General features: G+C 36.9%; 1 pseudogene; it reads right to left on the reverse strand.

The window, feature by feature from the left end:
• Positions 1-827: 827 nt before the first annotated feature.
• On the reverse strand, positions 828-17006 carry LOC110652332 (uncharacterized; annotated as a pseudogene).
• Between the last annotated feature and the right edge of the window lie 3633 nt (positions 17007-20639).

Consider the following 20639-nt stretch of genomic DNA (forward strand, 5'->3'; position numbering starts at 1 on the left):
CCGTGTATACTACGTTGTTTTTTTGAAAACAGTAACACATCAGAACCAAACTCAAGAGCATGACGTTTCGTTATTTTAATAGGCCATCCACCTGCCAGGAAAAAAAAAAGCATCAAAGAGGCCCACAGAATCTTCCTCATAAAGTAAGAGAGTAAGAGACGACAAAAAAGAAACATAGGCATGCCCAGAAAACCATAAAGGCAATCCAAATGAGGCCACAAATCAAGCGCACAATAGGAAATAGCAAGAAAAGCCAGCTACATAGATCATGAAAATCATAACTGTGGATAGAATTTGAAAGTTGCTAAGTGGTTTCTGTTTTAATGTATTTAATAGAGATATCTGAGGTACAAAATTTGTATAGAACATAGACTGGCCAAATTGAATTGGAAATTGTTGAGTTGGCATTGGCATTGGTAAGAATAAGTTACTCTGAACTGAGTTATTTTGAAATTACATAAGTACTCTTTTAGTTTAGAAAACATAGAAACCACCCAATAGTGAATTTATTGAGATTTCAACACAAATTATATGTATTTTTTAACTAAAAAAAAAAAACACAAACCAGGACATATTAATACAAATCAAATACAAAAATATTAAGAAAAGACATATAATTAACAATATACATTTTCTTTAAGAGAGTAAGAAGGGGATTCCAAAACTTGAGAGCATATACACCTGCCATTAGGCTACCTTGCAGTTGCAGCACAATTCAAATTCACATACACATATAGTCATATAGAGATTAATTAGATATTTTGGTTTCAAATAAAAATACATCAGCAAATACAGTTTGCAAACTACCCAAAGTATCACCTGATGGATTAAGACTTGATATTATTAAGAAAGATTTGTGTAGTACCAGGGTCTGCCATGATGAAGTTTCCTTTAAAAAACTCTCGTCTTGCAGTTCTTGCCTTTTCCCGGTAATCAAGGCATTTTCCACCCCTAGGAGCTGGCTCAGTTTCGAGTCTCCTTCCCATCACTGTCCTGAGCATTGTCTCCTCCCTACCAATCGGAGCTATATTGATGTTTTCTTGTATAATCGGCTCATAGCTCTCTATCACTCATCCCTTTTCTAGCTCTGTGTTCTTTATGTAACCATTTCTGTTTGAAGGGTTTGCATTTGATTGCTCTGCATTTTCTTGCACTTCCTTCTGCTGCGTATTCTGAAAATCTCCATCTTTTCTTGCTTCAAGAATATTTCTGATTTGGTCCTTGTAAAATTGCTCTAGAAAGTCCATCTACGGAATAGCATTGCTATAGTCAGTCAAAATAGAGATGATTCATGATAAAAATAGGAGATATCAATTCAAGAAACAATCCTTTTGGTGGACAGCAGTAGAGCATAATGAAAGTTAATGGAATGAGTTTTTCATTTTTGCATAGGCTTAGAAGCTTAGGTTTCTTCTTCAGTTGAAAAAAAGAATTACCTCTTCCATGTCCTGCTCATGCTGCTGTTTGGCTTTTAGTCTCAAGATCTCCAAGTCTTTATTTGCCTTGTCTAGCTTTTCCTTCAACATGCCAATGGACTCTTCAAGGTCTTTTGCGTGGCTTTGTTGCTCGGCAACTCTATTTTGCAACCAGGGAAGCTGAAGGTTTTCTTCAAACATTTGCCTAATTCCATTCACCACCATTTCTTCGTAGGATCTCATCTCATATTTTAGCTTAGGCTTACCTGATTAAATATGCAGCAGAATTATTTCTCTTGCATATTCTTTGTCCTCTGAAATAAATTTGATTAATATCCATTTGAGCATATATCAATATATACCTTTCAAATAGTACCAGTTGAAGGTGTCCACATCTTCTTTCATTGCCATGTAACCATAAAGTTGGCGCTCCCCAGTGGGTAGGAAGTAGACTGGTCGATTATTCGAAGCATTTCTACCTGTTTGTTCCTCTGCAAAATGCCTATGCAGCCACTCTGCCTCTAAATAACCTCTCACTGAGCTCTCAAAAAACAAAATACCCATCCCACAATGTCCATTTGAATTGTAGAAGTGTTGAGCCTTGACAATAGCATTGTATGAGCTGAACAAGTCCAAAGAAATGCTGAGTTGTCATACCAGTCCACTGAAATCCTCAATTTCATTGATCCAAACGAGAGCTAATTAGTAACTGAATTATTATGTCTTCACAAACAACTTAAATATTATATCTTCACAAAGAACTTAAATGTCTATTTGCGAATGAGAAAGTATAAATCTCACCTTATTGTTCTCATTCTTTTTGAGGGTTGTATTTGCAGCAACAACCATAGAAGGCCAAACTATCTCATGATGTTTTCTTTTCTTCTTTTGGACCTTTCCACTTACCACATGCTTCACCACCTAGAGCAGCAGAAGTTGCCTGACCACCATGCAACTTCTCTTCCAACAGTTGTGCAAGCTCTCTGTGGAGCCTCAACCTACTTGACCCTTTGGTTTTGGCATGCTTCATCAGGGTCTGCAGGCCTAAGTACCGTTTGATGGCACCTGCAACTCCTTGACATGAAGGACAGTGCCACTGTCTAGCTGGGTCATTGATCTCCTCTGTACTTAAATATTCCAATCCCTCAAGAGATTTCTTGAACCATTTGCTCTTCTTGCAACTCTCAGGGCTCCTTGGACTTGCTTCCGAATCATAGTCATCCGTATCGGGCAATGAATCAGAGTCACTATCATCCTCACTTGCAGCAGTAGTATCACCAGAAAAAGCAGTTTCAAATTTCTCTACATCATCTGCTACTTTTTCTTGGTCGCTCATCGAACCCTTCCATGGATCGAAGCGACTGCTGCCTATTCAGTCTTGGTGGCATAGTTGTGATGTCATCAAATATTAGACGCATGTCCTTGAAATAGCTATAAGATGATTTGGGCACTTCATTTCCTCTGCTGAGAGATAATACAGAATGAGAATTATATCTGTGGTGCAGCGCTGATTGAACCTCTCTAGGCTGCAAAAGGAAACTATTTGGAACATTTATTGCTGCTGTCTTCCTTTTAGGCACTATCTGCTTTGTCACGACCCAACCTATGGGCCGGACCGGCACTAGGACCTGGGCCAGCCTAAAGCCCCCGAGGCCCGTAGTAAGCCTAACTATTCATTAACCCAACTCTAAGGCCCATTTGGGCCAAATTTCAAGAAATCAACCGGACAGAGTTCGGCCATAAAATGGACCTTTTAACGGGGAGTTTTTGACTCACCCGACCTGTAAACACAATATATAGTCAATTGGGGAGCTCAGCTCACCCTCCACATACTCATACAACATAAAAATAAATGGGAGCTCAGCTCCCTCATCCAGTTCATTAACATGCGTAAAATAATACGTTTACAGGTCCAAAATAACAATTTATATTACAGACCTAATTCAAATAAATATTTCTAACACATGCGGAAATTCTAGAAGTTTATAGAATTACACAAACATGAATAGATGACATGCGAGGGAGAAAAGCAGGTTAACCTCAAAAATATCATCCTGTGGCCTGGAAAAATATTGAACAGGAGTGAGCGTTCGACTCAGAGAGTAAAATATCAATTTTAACCATAATCTCTATAACTATCTAAAACTAATGCACGATGTAGAGTGAAATGCAACACCAGCAATAATTTCACATCATAACAGCAAAAAGGTAATTTGGAGTAGTCACACACCCAATAATATCAATCATAATATATGGGAGCTGATCCCCTATACAGCTCTCTTAAATCCAACTTTGTACAAGTGAAGAACTCAAATTTGACTTCCACTTAATAACCAAATCGGGGTCCCAGCGAAGATCTCAAACCATGTCTACCCCGAAGGATCGGGTTCCAGCGAAGATCTCAAGCCGTGTCTACCGGTCCTATCCATAATCCACACCACATCACACACACGCTAACGCACGCACACTGCTCCAAATTACCACAACAACATCCATGGCACTTTCACAGTTGTGAATGCAACATAAAATGTGCCTAGAGCTTAACTACATAGATACATACATATAAGTGATGCATGGGCATGCTTAAACATATAATAATATCGAAATTACAATTAAAATTAATATTTTACTCACAGACTTGACAGCAGTCACTGTGGCGGCTGGGCGGAGGAAGAAGACTGTCCCGACTCACCTGACAATTTTATTACAATCATTTAATAAATTGACTCAATACAAACTTAAGAAAAGACCAAATACATCCTAAGTTGTGCCGAAAATCCGGCAGAATCTCCCCTATACCTAGGACCTACCCAACCTGCAAAAGGGCTCAAAACACACTTCTATATTCACAATCCATATATCCACAACTCAATCACATCACACAGCCCCTCCTGGGCCCATCAAATCAGTCATCCATCACAATATGTAAAATTTCAATTTAGTCCTTATAATTGACTCTTTTTGCAAAAACTACCCAAACAAGCTCTAAAAATTCTAAAACTTTGCTCCGCAGTCCTTAGCAATATTACTAGGCTATTGCAAAAAGAATCATAATTTTCTGAGCTACCACGAATATTTTATGAATTTTTAATCCCATTTAAGCACTAGAAAATTACGAAAAAGTAAAGTTCGGGTTTACCTTTGCCGATTCTGACTCCGGGACGGGCTCGAGACTTCTGACAATGGTGGGGTAACCAAAACCTCGATCCAATTCGGAGACTTTTTCGGTAGCCGGTCTGTCTGGCCGAAAATTCACAAACCCGGACAACTGTCGAATTTCCATGAATTGAAGATACCTACACGAAGCCCACAACACGGGGGTTAGTACATAAATTTTATGGAATTTTCTAAGCTCATTTAATGCTCGGAAAAACACTACGAAGTTTCATGGGACCCACCGAAAAACGGTGTCAGAAAAATTTGAAATTTATATCGCCGCGAAGCTCTCGACGAGTGGAGCGCTCTGGTACTCTCAATTTTCTCGTGGGGTTCACGGTGTGCGAGAAATCTAGCCCAAAAATCAAAATGGGCTAAAACTTTTCGGGCAAAAATTGGACAAACCGCTCTATGGATTTTGGTGTTCTTGGTGTCTGTGGAAAGCTCCCGACGAGTAGATGGATTTAGACACAAGACCCGGTCCGATTGGTAGCTGGATCGGCCGAATTTCGGTTGGAAAGATGAAGCGGCGCGCTTGCCCGTCACTTCGTTTCGGGCGCCTTTTTCCGGAGTTCCAGGCGGCGGCTGGTGAGGGGAGGTGGCTGGGGTGGCTGGGGCTGCAACGGCGCGGTAAGGGGAGGAGGGAGGAGAGAGAAAACGGGAGAGGAAGAGAGGAAAGTCAGGACGCGCGCGGGGAGAAGAAAAAGGAAGAAGAAAGGCCGGTCCGATTCGACAGGTCCGATCCGATCCGGTTCGATTCGGCCGGTTCGGTTCAGAATACAAAATTTTTAATTTTTTACTCTGCCTTGGGATAAAAAACGAGGTCCAAAAATTTCGAAAAAAATTCTAGAAAACTCAGAAAAATTTGTAGACTCCAAATATATTTTTAGTTTTGCCACATGGTCTTTAAATTAATTTTTAAAAATCATCAAAGTTTATATTTTCGGAAAATCAAACTCAATTTTTAAAATCCAAAAAATCTCAAATAATTTCTTAAAATTTAAATAAAATTGAAATATCAATATTACTCATAAAATAATAAATTTAAAATTTTGGGGTGTTACATTCTTCCCCCCTTACAGAAAATTCGTCCTCGAATTTCTTTTACACAAGGCAGAATAAAGTATAGGATTACACATTGAACAGATAAGGGTACTTGCTACGCATGTCCCGTTCTGACTCCCAGGTGCACTTTTCCACTGACTGGCTCCTCCACAAAACCTTAACCATAGGGATCTGTTTTGATCTTAGCTGTCTCACTTGGTAGTCCACTATGGCTACAGGTTGCTCCTCAAATGTCAAGTTTTCCTTTAGCTCTATTACATCCGGCTGTAGTACATGAGAAGGATCAGGAATGTATTTCCTGAGCATGGAGATGTGAAACACAGGATGAACATGAGAAAGGTTGGGTGGTAGCTCCAACCGGTAGGCAATTGCTCCAACTCTATCAGTAACCTCAAAAGGTCCAATATACCGAGGTGCCAACTTGCCCTTCTTTCCAAATCTCATGACTCCCTTCATCGGAGAAACCTTCAGGAATACATAGTTGCCTACTGCAAACTCCACATCCCTCCGTCTGGGGTCTGCATAACTCTTCTGCCTACTGAAAGCTGTTTTTAATCGTTCCCTGATTAAAGGAACTATCTCCGAAGTGTACTGCACTAGGTCTATATCATGCACCTTCGCTTCTCCCATTTCTGTCCAACACAAAGGAGACCTACACTTTCTTCCATATAGTGCCTCATAGGGTGCCATCCCTATGCTGGAATGGTAAATGTTGTTATAGGCAAACTCCACCAAAGCTAGCTGATCATCCCATTGACCTCCAAAATCCAAAACACTCATGTAAAGCATGTCTTCCAGTGTTTGGATTGTCCTTTCAATTGTCTGCATGCGAGGGTGGAAAGCAGTACTAAAGTTCAACTGTGTGCCAAGTGCCTCCTGCAACTTCCTCCAAAACCGAGAAGTGAACTGGGGCCCTCTATCAGATATTATGGAAGCCAAAACCCCGTGCAATCTGACTATTTCTCGAATATAGAGTTGGGCGTACTGTGCAACAGAATATGTAGTCTTCACAGGCAAGAAGTGAGCTGATTTGGTTAGGCGGTCTACAATTACCCATATCGAATCATATCCTTGCGTGGTACGAGGCAACCCAGTCACAAAATCTATAGTAATCATCTCCCACTTCCATTCTGGGATAGGGAGCTCTTGTAGCTTCCCTGACAGTCTCTGGTGTTTAAACTTCACCTTCTGACAATCAAGCACTTGGACACAAAGTCTGCTATGTCTCTCTTCATGCCATTCCACCAATAGCTATCTTTCACATCATGGTACATCTTTGTGGAACCTGGGTGGACATTGTACAGTGTATAGTGTGCCTCTCGCATGATTTCATTTCTGAGATTGTCCACATCGGGCACACATATCCTAGAACCTTGCATAAGGGCGCCATCATTGGCAAATCCAAACTCTTCACCTTCACCTTGCTGTACTCTTTCTACGATCTTCATCAATTGTTGGTCTCTGTGTTGGGAAACTCTAACTCTGTCTCGTAAGTTTGGCCTCACTGAAAAATGAGCCAATAATACCCCCTAATCTGAAAGATCTAGGATTAACCCTTGATCCATCAACTCATGTACTTCCTGAATCAACGGTCTTTTCTCCGCTGATATGTGCGCTAAGCTGCCAGAAGATTTTCTGCTCAAAGCATCAGCTACTACATTGGCCTTCCCAGGGTGGTACTGGATGGTGCAATCATAGTCTTTCAGAAGCTCCATCCATCTCCTCTGTCTCAAGTTTAAATCCCTCTGTTGGAAAATGTATTTCAAACTCTTGTGGTCAGTGTATATCTCGCACACTTCACCATACAGGTAGTGTCTCCAGATTTTTAGTGCAAAGACTACAGCCGCCATTTCCAAATCATGGGTGGGGTAGTTCTGCTCATGCCTCTTCAGCTGTCTTGAAGCATAAGCCACTACCTTTCCATTCTGCATCAAAACACACCCTAAGCCAACTCGGGAGGTGTCACAGTACACGGTATATCCTTCACCACTCATAGGTAGTGTCAACACAGGGGCGGTGGTTAGACACTCCTTAAGCTTCTGGAAACTTTCCTCACAGTCATCTGTCCAAATGAATGGAACATTCTTTCGGGTCAACTTAGTTAGGGGAGCCACTATCCTGGAAAAATCTTGCACAAAACGCCTATAGTAGCCAGCTAGACCCAGAAAACTTCGCACCTCAGTGACTGTTGTAGGCCTAAGCTAATCAGTTACAGCTTTAATTTTCTTGGGATCCACTTGAATGCCGTCACTAGAAACCACGTGTCCCAAGAATGAGATACTTTCTAGCCAAAATTCACATTTTGAAAATTTGGCATATAGCTGGTGCTCTCTCAAAGTTTGCAACACCATCCTCAAGTGCCACACGTGTTCTTCCTCGGTCCGAGAGTATGCCAAAATGTCATCTATGAATACGATGACAAAACGGTCCAAAAACGGCTTGAACACCCTATTCATCAAGTCCATGAAGGCTGCTGGTACATTAGTGAGTCCAAAAGACATCATCAAGAACTCATAATGACCATATCTTGTTCTGAATGCCGTTTTGGACACATCCTCATTCCTGATTCTCAACTGATGGTAGCCTGATCACAAGTCTATCTTGGAAAAGAATCTAGCCCCTTGGAGCTGATCAAACAGATCATCGATCCGAGGAAGTGGATACTTGTTTTTCACAGTCACCTTGTTCAGTTATCTATAGTCAATACACAACCTCAATGACCCATCCTTCTTTCTCACAAATAGAACAGGAGCACCCCAGGGTGAAGTGCTCGAACGTATAAAACCCTTGTCCAGAAGCTCCTGTAGTTGCTCCTTTAGCTCTTTCAATTTTGCTGGCGCCATCCTATAAGGCGGCATTGATATGGGGTTTATACCCGGCACAACATCAATGCAAAACTTTATTTCCCTTCCTGGTGGCAATCCTGGAAGCTCCTCAGGGAAGACATCCATGAATTCTCTGACAATAGGAACATTTTCCATGTTGACACCTTCTACGGATATATCTCTCATCAATGCCAGATACCCTTGACATCCACGCCTCAACATTTTTCTAGCACTAATTGCTGACACCAAATTATATGGAGCCACGCTCCTGTCACCATCAAAGCTAAACTCTTCCACACCAAGTATGTGGAAATACACCTTTTTGTTCCTGCAGTCTAAAGTGGCATAATGAGTTGCCAACCAATCCATCCCCAAGATTACATCGAAATCCATTACTGGTAGAGGAACCAAGTCTGCTGGGAGGATCTTTCCATCCACTACTACTGGGCTACCCGAAAAAACCATGTCTACATCTATGTTGTCACTAAGCGGGGTAGCTACAGACAAAGGGCATTCTAAAGTGGTAGGGTTTCTACCCAATCTCATGGCAAACACAGGGGAGACAAATGAGTGCGTAGTACCCGGATCTATTAAAACACGAGCCTCATAGGAACAGACTAGAAGAATACCTGCCACAACTGCATTGGAAGCCTGAGCATCCTTGTGGGTCAGAGTGAAAACCCGAGCTTGACCCCTACCCTGAGTGGCAGAACCCTGATACTGACTTCTATCTCCTGATCTACCTCCAAATCCACGTCCCCCTTGTCCTCGGCCCTGTTGGCCACTGAACTGACTGCCTGCCATGCTGGAAGCACCAGGATACAATTGACGAGGAACATTTGCAACAGAACCTTGTGACCCCATCTATGGCTCGCTGAACACGGGGCATTCCCTAGCAAAGTGACTTGGTTGGCCACACCTGAAGCATACTCCTGAACCCATCATACAATGTCCTAAATGTCCTCTTCCACACTGTGTACAAGGTGCCAAGGAGGATCCTGAACCAAACCCAGAACTGTTGTACCTCAAACTGTGACCACTGCTGGATCGGTACCCTGGTCTGAATCCTCGAGATTTGTGTCTAAAACCACTCCTCTTATTCCTGCTTCTTCCTCTGTAATTAGTTTGGCCACCACTATCTGTAGTACCCATGTGGGGAACACCTGAAAAACCCTCTGCTCTATTTTTCTTTGCCCTTCTGCTGTCATCCACAGCATAGCTAATCTCAATCTGTCTGGCTCGATCAACTACCACATCAAAAGACTGATCCGACATCATGGCCTGGTTTGCATACCTCCTGTCAAGCCCCTTTAGGAATCTCTTCACCTTCATAGTTTCTGTAGCTACTGCTGTAGGGGCATACCGCCGCTTCTAGAAATTCAGAGCATATTCATCTCTGGACACGCCATTCTGCCTTAAGGCCTCAAAGGCCCACTGCTTTTGATCTCTGAAGCTTTCTGGCACAAACCGATTGATGAACAATTCCACAAACTGAGTCCACGATAAACCTTCCATTCGAGGTAATATGTAATCATTCATCCATTGTCTAGGCATAGGCCCCATGACATGCTGCATACACTCTATAAGTCTTCTATCAGTTAACTGCAATTCTGTTCCTGCCTGTTTGCAAGAATCCAAATACTGATATGCATCGTCTGACATATCATAAGTACCAGGCACCAACTTCTTAAAATTGATGATCTGTTTGTAAGGTTCCTCTCTTGGTGCGGTGGACTGCTGCTACTGTGGAGGGTGAACCATATACTGCGCCATCATATCGATGGTTCTCTGCAACCCAGCTAGAGTAGCTGCCATTGGGTCCATGGGACCCTGTGCCATAAAAGACTAATCCTGTCGGTGGCGGTGCTCTTCTACTTGAGCGACTCTAGGCCTCCTACCCGCCTCCTGGCGGCGCCTCATCTGTCTTGACACCTCGTCAGCACATCCGGTTTTAGTGCGATGGCGGCTCTCACCTTTTACTCATTTTCCTGAAATTCAGCAGCATTAGCCCACAAAATTCAAAACAACATGTTACACAGCTCTATAGACTCATATTTATACATAATTATATGAAGCAGAAACTAGAAGCAAAGATGACAATGCAAGACGAATGTGGACCCTATTTTCCGCATGTGACTCCTATTAGACTCTTTCCAATATTTTAGACAAACATTCCCTAAGAATCTGGAGCCTAAGCTCTGATACCACATTTGTCATGACCCAACCTATGGGCCGGACTGGCACTAGGACCTGGGCCAGCCTAAAGCCCCCAAGGTCCATAGTAAGCCTAACTATTCATTAACCCAACTCGAAGGCCCATTTGGGCCCAATTTCAAGAAATCAATCGGACAGAGTCCGGCCATAAAATGGACCTTTCAACGGGGAGTTTTTGACTCACCCGACCTGTAAACACAATATATAGTCAATTGGGGAGCTCAGCTCACACTCCACATACTCATACAACATAAAAATAAATGGGAGCTCAGCTCCCTCATTCAGTCCATCAACATGCATAAAATAATACGTTTACAGGTCCAAAATAACAATTTATATTACAGACCTAATTCAAATAAATATTTCTAACACATGCGAAAATTCTAGAAGTTTATAGAATTACACAAACATGAATAGACGACCTGCGAGGGAGAAAAGCAGGTTAACCTCAAAAATATCCTCCTGTGGCCTGGAAAAATATTGAACAGGAGTGAGCGTTCGACTCAGAGAGTAAAATATCAATTTTAACCATAATCTCTATAACTATCTAAAACTAATGCACGATGTAGAGTGAAATGCAACACCAGCAATAATTTCACATCATAACAGCAAAAAGGTAATTTGGAGCAGTCACACACCCAATAATATCAATCATAATATATGGGAGTTGATCCCCTATACAGTTCTCTTAAATCCAACCTGTGCCAGCGAAGAACTCAGCTCGGACTTCCACTTAATAACCAAATCGGGGTCCCAGCGAAGAACTCAAGCCATTTCTACCCCAAAGGACCGGGTCCCAACGAAGATCTCAAGCCATGTCTACCCATCCTATCCATAGTCCACACCACATCACACGCACGCCAACGCACGCACACTGCTCCAAATTACCACAACAACATCCATGGCACTTTCACAGTTGTGAATGCAACATAAAACGTGTCTAGAGCTTAACTACATAGATACATACATATAAGTGATGCATGGGCATGCTTAAACATATAATAATATTGAAATTATAATTAAAATTAATATTTTACTCACAGACTTGACAAAGATCCTTTGTGTGGCGAGGAAGAAGAAGGCATCGGCTCACCTGACAATTTTATTACAATCATTTAATAAATTGACTCAATATAAACTTAAGAAAAGACCAAATACGTCCTAAGTCGTGCCGAAAATCCGGCAGAGTCTCCCCTATACCTAGGACCTACCCAACCTGCAAAAGGGCTCAAAACACACTTCTACATTCGCAATCCATATATCCACAACTCAATCACATCACACAGCCCCTCCTGGGCCCATCAAATCAGTCATCCATCACAATATGTAAAATTTCAATTTAGTCCTTATAATTGACTCTTTTTGCAAAAACTACCCAAACAAGCTCTAAAAATTCTAAAACTTTGCCTCGCGGTCCTTAGCAATATTACTAGGCTATTGAAAAAAGAATCATAATTTTCTGAGCTACCATGAATATTTTATAGATTTTTAATCCCATTTAAGCACTAGAAAATTACGAAAAAGTAAAGTTCGGGTTTACCTTTGCCTATTCCGACTCGGGGGACGCGCTCGGGACGTCTGATAATGGTTGGATAACCAAAACCTCGATCCAATTCGGAGACTTTTCTTGTAGCCGGTCTGTCTGGTCGGAAATTCACAGACCCGGACAACTGTCGAATTTCCGCGAATTGAAGATACCTACACGAAGCCCACAACATGAGGGTTAGTACATAAATTTTATGGAATTTTCTAAGCTCATTTAATGATCGGAAAAACACTGCGAAGTTTCGTGAGACCCACCGAAAAATGGTGTTGAAAAAATTCGAAATTTATATCGCCGCGAAGCTCTCAACGAGTGGAGCGCTCTGGTACTCTCTGTTTTCTCATGGGGTTCACGGTTTTCGAGAAATCTAGCCCAAAAGTCAAAATGGGCTAAAACTTCCCGGGCAAAAATTGGACAAACCGCTCGATGGATTTCGGTGTTCTTGGTGTCTATGGAAAGCTCTCGACGAGTAGATGGATTTAGACACAAGACCCAATCCGATTGGTGGCCGGATCGGCCGGATTTTGGTCAGGAAGACGAAGCAGCGCGCTTGCGCGTCGCGTCATTTCGGGCGCCTTTTTCCGGCGTTTCAGGCGGCGGCCGGTGAGGGGAGGTGGCTCGGGAGGCGCGCCGGCGGGTTGGGGTGGCTGGGGCGGCGGCAGCGCGGCAAGGGGAGGAGGGAGGAGAGAGAAAATGGGAGAGGAAGAGAGGAGGGTCGGGATGCGCGCGGGGAGAAGAAAAAGGAAGAAGAAAGGCCGGTCCGATTCTACCGGTCCGATCCGGTACAGTTCGATTCGACCGGTTCGATTCAGAATACAAAATTTCTCCGCCTTGGGACAAAAAACGAGGTGTAAAAATTCCAAAAAAAATTCTAGAAAACTCAGAAAAATTTGTAGACTCCAAATATATTTTTAGTTTTGCCACGTGGTCTTTAAATTAATTTTTAAAAATCATCAAAGTTTATATTTTTGGAAAATCAAACCCAATTTTTAAAATCCGAAAAATCTCAAATAATTTCTTAAAATTTAAATAAAATTGAAATATCAATATTACTCATAAAATAATAAATTTAAAATTTTGGGGTGTTACATTCTTCCCTCAGCTCCTGCCGAATTATTTGTACCTGCTACACGCTGACTAAACTGCACAGTATTTTTCACCTCCAGTGGTGATAGTTTTTTAGTGGTTCTAGCAGTCAAAAGCTTTCCCTTGCCATTTTTTGAACCCGTCTTCACAAGCAATTCTTTCCTGTATCATTTTTTAATGAGATTAGGTCAAACTAAGATGTATAGTAGCCAATGAAATAGAACAAAAGAGTGCAGAACAATCTGTTCAGTTTAACAATGTGAAAGTCCAAGAAATAATGAGTGGTTCTATAAGACTGCAATCAGATAAGCTATGTTGTATGCAATTGAATATTCGGCTGTGCAATTTATAGAGACTACAATATCAGTCTAGTAAAAAGGCATTATAAATGACTAGAATTACTGAAAATGGAACAGTTGTACATATATCCTTCTATAACTGAGCCCAAACAGTACGAGGAAAAAGTCCCGCTGAAGTTTGTTGATGCTTGACATTTTTTTGCAATTGTAGAAGAAATGAATATCTTGATTTAAGAAAACTTGAAGATCACCCTTTGTTTGGGAAGGAGTCTTTTAAAGTAATTGAAGGTTTTTCAAGGTTTAAAAACTTTAAACTTTTGTTTGAGAGGATAGAAGGTTTTTTAAAGTATGATTTTTGAAAAAACCTCTAAAAACCTTCATTTTTCAACCACAAAAAAATCTTATTTTAAAAAACTTCACTTGATAACCTTACTTTACTCTACCTCTTCCCAAATGGAGAGTTAAGAACACATAACACTGAAATGATACTGACCTTCATCAAATCTCGTATTTCATCAGGAAGACTCTATACTGACCCGAACTCTTAATGGTATATGATTGAATAATAGTAACGCACAACTATTTCTAAAAGCCATACATAAGTAAATAAACGACAACACATAATCAACCTTCAATGAAGATTCAAATCCCTCTGCATTTTTAATATCAAATTCTCACAAGACAAGACTACATATTAGTCTCCACGATATATTTTTCTAGAATGAAAGGGAAACATAACAAATAGAGATGAATGAGAAAAAAAAATTTAGAACTTTCCAACAGTTATCAAATGGCTAAACCTAAAATAATGGATTACGCATTGGGTTGACAAATGCAGAGAAGAAATCCAAAAATGAAAAACCTTTTTAACAATAATGGCTAAAAGAGATTGTAGAAAACAGACTCGCAGCTCCCAGCTTCAAAATTTTCAATTTTTTCTCTCTGCAAGCACTAGTCGCCCTTCCTCGGTTCTGCTTTCCAAAATCCCCCCTCCTCTCTGATCTCTCCCTTTTCCTGGTTCCCCATTCAAATTCCCTTTTTGTCCCTCTTTCCTCTTCTTATTTCTAGATTTTATTTATTTATTATTTACTTATTTTTTATAAATAAGAGCGTACCCATTTTCTCTTACACGGAAACACAAACAATTTCAAGTTACAAAATTCCAACATATTCATATGTTAGTAAAAGTTGCAAATTATCATTTCAGTGGCTAATTAAGTTACAACAGCTTAATTAAGGATATCATCATCAACAACAAACCCACGCAATCACTGTATGCTGTTTTAACCATAACATGCACTGACCTGCAAGTAAAGTTTGGAACTAGCTCCACAGACAGTGACTTTTCCCACAGGTCGAGCACATCCTTGGAGAGAAAATGCTTGTATGTCTGCAATTGTAGGATACATTCACAGTTTAAGCCTGGACATGCAACAAATTTCATGCCCAATTTGATCTTTTCCTCCACATGTTTGCTTATACATTCCAAGCAAAATGGGTGACCACAGTTCCCATTCTTGATCAGCTGATGATTTTCTTTCCTTTCCCTGCAAATTTCACAGAAAATCAGAGGCGATTCACTTCTTATCTCCATATGAAGCGATGGCTCGGCACTTCGCTCAGAAGTTGGCAATTGACAAATGAAGAGAGGGGTCTTTAGAGACTCTGGAACTGCAATCCTTCTGGATATCCAGCATCTAACAGTAGATGAACCTCATCATCTTCTTCTTTGTTCAAGAAAGGCGGGGAGTGGACATGATTTAGAGGAAGAAGATCAAAGGCTTGGGCTATTGCAACGTTAGAAAATCTTTGCGGCCCTTGTATCCTCTCAGGAATAGCCTGTTAAACTGTATTTGAGAGACTCACATGGAACCTACATTAGAGCTATCTTCTCAGTTGTCTCAGCTTGGACAGTTTGTTCGAGAGATTAAACTTTGTTGGAATTATGAAAGAGTACAAATGATTGATTCAGCTTTTCTACCGTCAAGCAGTGATGATCATGTGTGTTCCGTTAAGCCTTTTTGTATCTTTCCTATGATTTTGTTCTGAAGCAATGAGCTCTTCATTTCGTTAAATAATTTAATTCTTTTTTTTTTATTCTTGAATTTAATAAAGGTTAGCTGTCAGGTCCAGCTTGGTGACAATTTCCGGTAATTCGACTTAAATACTCTTTCCAATCCACCATGCAAGCCAAGAATCCTAACTAACTCAACAATTATATATATATATATATAAAATAATATTTTAGAATATTATATTTTAAATAATTTTATAAAATTATTAATATTAATAAAATATTTTTATATGAATTATTAATTAAAATATATAAAATTAAATAAATTTAAATAATATTGGAGTAATGATAAAATTAAGATAATCTTAACATACATTGTTTACAATCTAGCAAAAAAAAATTGTGTTCAACCAATACAACAATCAAAAGAAACAAAAACTCCAAAAAAACTCAGTTGCTTATAATTTTCTAGCCGATGATTCTTCACACTCAATAAAACAATCAGCTACTGCACATGACATTCTTTCTCTGCCAATTGAAAGGATCCATGAAGTCAGGTTTGTAGAGCAGCCGTTCTCCACCACAGAGTCCAGATAACATTCCCTCAAAGCCACTGAAATTCTCATTCAATTTTTTGCGATGAATGTTCTTGAATTCAATAAGAGTTTGTAGAGTCAACAAGCTGTCAGGTCCAGCTTGGTGACTATTTCCAGCAATTCGGTTAACACCCAGTAACTTAGATACCCTTTCCAATCCACCGTGCAAGCCATGAACAGAAGTTATATATTTAATGTCATAAACTGCAACTCCCAAGTAGAACTTCATTAGCCCCATAAAAGATTGAAGATCACGGGGCAACTCTTGTTGTGTTAAAATCTTAATGAAGAAAGCCAAATCATAAGCACCATGGAAAGTAATCCAAGCGAAGGAATAGTTGAAAATAAGGCCAGAACTAAGAACCAACTTGGCAAAATCCGTAGAATCAATACCCTTTTCTCTATGCATCTTGAAATTAGTTCCTTGTTTTTCAAGTAAGCGAATGGACTCAACATTATGGGGATCACTCTGTAGATCGAAATCCCTAAAGTTGAACTGCCAACAGTAGCAGTATTCAGTTCCAAGAGTGGGAAGATTTCCTTCTAAATCTGAAAAGGTGAGACCAAGCTGTATAATTTTAAGCATATCAACATTAAGCTTCATGAGATAGTAGGTATAATCTGGAGCATAGCAGAGAAGATGCTTGTTGAGAGTTGATTGGAAGATGGTGCCAGGGAATTCAGTGTCCATAGAAACAAAAGGGTATTGATGAATTACTTTCTGGATATGGAAAAACTCAGACTTTAGGTTGCTTGCCCAAACTTGGCGAACAACTACTTGTTTCCCTGCCATTGTTAGAGCAGACTCAGATTGCCAATTTTAAGCAGGAAAAGGAGGTTGGAACAATTTAAATGTATTATATTCTTTACAGGCATATATATATATATATATATATATATATATATATATATATATATATATATATATATAAAAGAGAATTTTTAGTAATCCACTTTCCACTAGAAGTGGATCAGTAGTTGTCATATACGGATTTGGAAAGAAAAAAACCTAATCGAGCTAGAATTAGTAATCAAAATCCATATTTTCGATGCCTCTGTTTTAGGTGTTTATTCTTAAAATCCTAATCAAGCTAGAATTTTTATGACATGGAGCACATGATATTTCCATAAAATTTGAGTAATTGAATTAATTCTTGGTTGTCCTTGAGGCCAATTCCAAAAGCTAATTCAGCGTCCTTCCTTACAAATAAAAAATAAACAAAATAAATAATTTTAAATGTGAATTTATTAAATTTTTTTTATTGTGGGCATCATTAAAGTTATGGAAAGCAATCAACGAATATTATGTCATAATTTTTAAATATATCTCAGTATTTTTACGTTTTTTTTTTAATCAAATTAATGCAAACTTTTTTATTTAAGCTTAAGTAACTTCCTAACTCAATAAAATATTCAATAATGAAATATTCTTTTTAATAATAAATATTAAATTCTTTTTTATTAATTTTAATAAAATAAAAATAGTAAAAAAAATAAAATTAGAACATCAAGATTCCCAATGGAGCAAATTCAGAAATTCAAAATCCAAAATACCGCAGCCCATCAATTCAAATTCAACCATTAACACCAAGAATCCTCAGAACGTTTTTCCTTCAAGATGGAAAATTTGTTTGCCTGATTTTATTAATTTATAAATTCTTTCAGAATTAGTTAATAGGAGAAAATTGTCCAATATCATAACTATACTAGTTAATATAAATATTATATTTGTAGGATAAGTTAATCGTTGAGATGATAATTTATACAATAGAAGTACAAGCTATCAATTTTTTTTTTTAATTAGAATTCTAACTAACCCAACAATTATTTATATTTATATATGTAATTAAATATATATATATATATATATATATATATATATATATATATATATATATATATATATATTATCATAATATTTATAAATTTTAGAATATTATATTTTAAATAATTTTATAAGATTATTAATTTTTAATTAAAATATTTTTATATAAATTTTTAATTAAAATATATAAATTAAATGGGTGTAAATTACATTCATGTAATGATAAAATTAAAATAATCTTATAATCTGAACATACATAATTATAACCTGGTAAAAGAAAATGTATTCAACCTTTTCAATAGAAAGAAACAAAAACTCTAAAAAAACTCAGATTAACTTATACGGTAACTAAAAGAAAAATAGTTTTGAAAAACACATTACTTATAATCTCACTTTATTATTATCCGTTATTGGTTAAAGGGGTGTTTAGTTTACCTATAAAATGTAGTTGATAGCTGATAAATACTCAAACAGTTAAAATAAAGTGTTTGATAAATTTAAAAATGTAAAGCTGATAGCTGATAAGTAACTGATATAATGTTCATCAGCTGCAGTTTATATTAGCTATATTTTTAGAGCTATTTCTGACTAGCTAATAGCTGATTTTATTTTATTTTTTATTTATAGTATATTATTCTCTTTCATTTAACTCAAAAATTAATATTATTAATATTTTTATTTTTTTATTTATAATTTTAACATCTTAATTAGCTCATTATAATTTTATTAAAATATTTTTTATTAATAACATAAATTATAAAATATTTACTTATTATAAAAAAAATACTTTTTTTTACATTTAAGAACTTAAAATCAATTATACATTTTTCCTTTATCAACAATAATAATTGCTTTGTTATTTTATAACTATATTTTTAAAGTTATTTAATTATTTTTTAAGAATTTAATTATTTTTTATTTCAATAATAAAATAAATGATATAATATATAAATTAATAATTATCTATTTATTTTAATAATATAATAAATGATAAAAAATATATTAAATTAATAATTATATATATTTAATTTAATAATAAAATAAATAATATATTATAATAAATTTATAATGTTATATTTATTTCAATAATAAAATAAATTATATGATATATACTCTTATTAGTCATTACATATCAACAGTAATAACTAAACATAGTTTTATTAAACACTTGATATAAATTAGCTACTAGCTAATAACTGATAATAATAGCTATCTACTAACAGTTAGTAGCGGTATCCAACAATTAAACTAAACAGACCTTAAATAAATTTCAAAAGATCTACAAATTTAAAAATGAAAATTAAAAATATAAGAGTATAATTACTTAAAGAATAAATTATAATTCAATCCCTAAGTTTGATAAAACTTATAACTTAATTCTCATACTTTTAAAATTAAATAATTTAGTTCTCGAGGTTTAACAAAACATATAACTTAATCTCTATCATTAAAATTTTAGTTAAGTTATCGTTAATTCTAGTAAAATTAACTAAAATGTCCTTAACTTTATTTTCAATATGAAAAACAATTTAATTCTTGAGATTTTATTTTATTAGCAATTCAGTCTCTAAGATTTGGTTAAACCTACAAATTGGTCCTTATAATTTTAAAACTAAGTAATTTAGTTATTGACATTTTAATAAACTTACAAATTAGTTTCTATAGTTAGAATTATAGTTAATTCTCCCATTAAATTTGGCAAAAATAACAAAGTGCTTTTAATTCTATTTTCAATATGAAACAATTTAATATTAAAATTTTTATTTTAATAACAAATTTTCATATTCATATTTTTTTTCTTTTTTTTATAAAACAATATTAAATAATATATGAAAATTTTATAAATTGATAAGTATATATATATATATATATATATATATAGATGATATAAATAGAATTTTACAAAATTATAAGGGCTTATTTATAAATAGTTATAATGTTTAAGAATAATTTGTAAAACATATGGATGATTTTGTGATTAATCAAAATTTTTAAGGACTTTAAATTAATTAATTCAAATTTTAATAATTTACATTTAAAATGTTTTAATTCAAAGGGACTCACATTCTAAAAATATAGGGATTAAATTGTTAACAAAATAAAATCTCATGAATTAAATTATTAAGAAAATAAAATCTTAAAGGCTAATTTGTTTTTAAATTAAAAATAAAAATAAAAGTGTTATAGTAATTTTTATCAAAATTAATAGAAAATTAATGAAATTCTAATCGCAAAAACTAAATTATCACTTTTATTGTATTTTAGGGACTAAATTACTTAGTTTTAAAAACAAATTATAAATTTTGTTAAGCTTCCCTTAAATTAGTGATTGGGTACTCAATTTTGCACCAAATTGTGCCTCACGGATGGACCAAAAGGAGGTATGGGACCCCCTTAAGTAGGGGTGGCTATGGTTTAGGAACCACCGGTTCAGGTTAACTGAAATCATGAACCTAAACCAAACTATCATGGGACGGTTTGGAAGATGGTTCTTGAACCGCTGGTTTCGGTTCGAGCTTCGGATGAAAACGGTTTAAAGGACGGTTTGAAAAATGACAATTCAAGACGGTTTGGAGGACTGTTTGAAAGCGTTTTACGGGC

The sequence above is a fragment of the Hevea brasiliensis genome, chromosome 1 (genome assembly GCF_030052815.1).
Source record: "Hevea brasiliensis isolate MT/VB/25A 57/8 chromosome 1, ASM3005281v1, whole genome shotgun sequence".
NCBI lineage: Eukaryota > Viridiplantae > Streptophyta > Magnoliopsida > Malpighiales > Euphorbiaceae > Hevea > Hevea brasiliensis.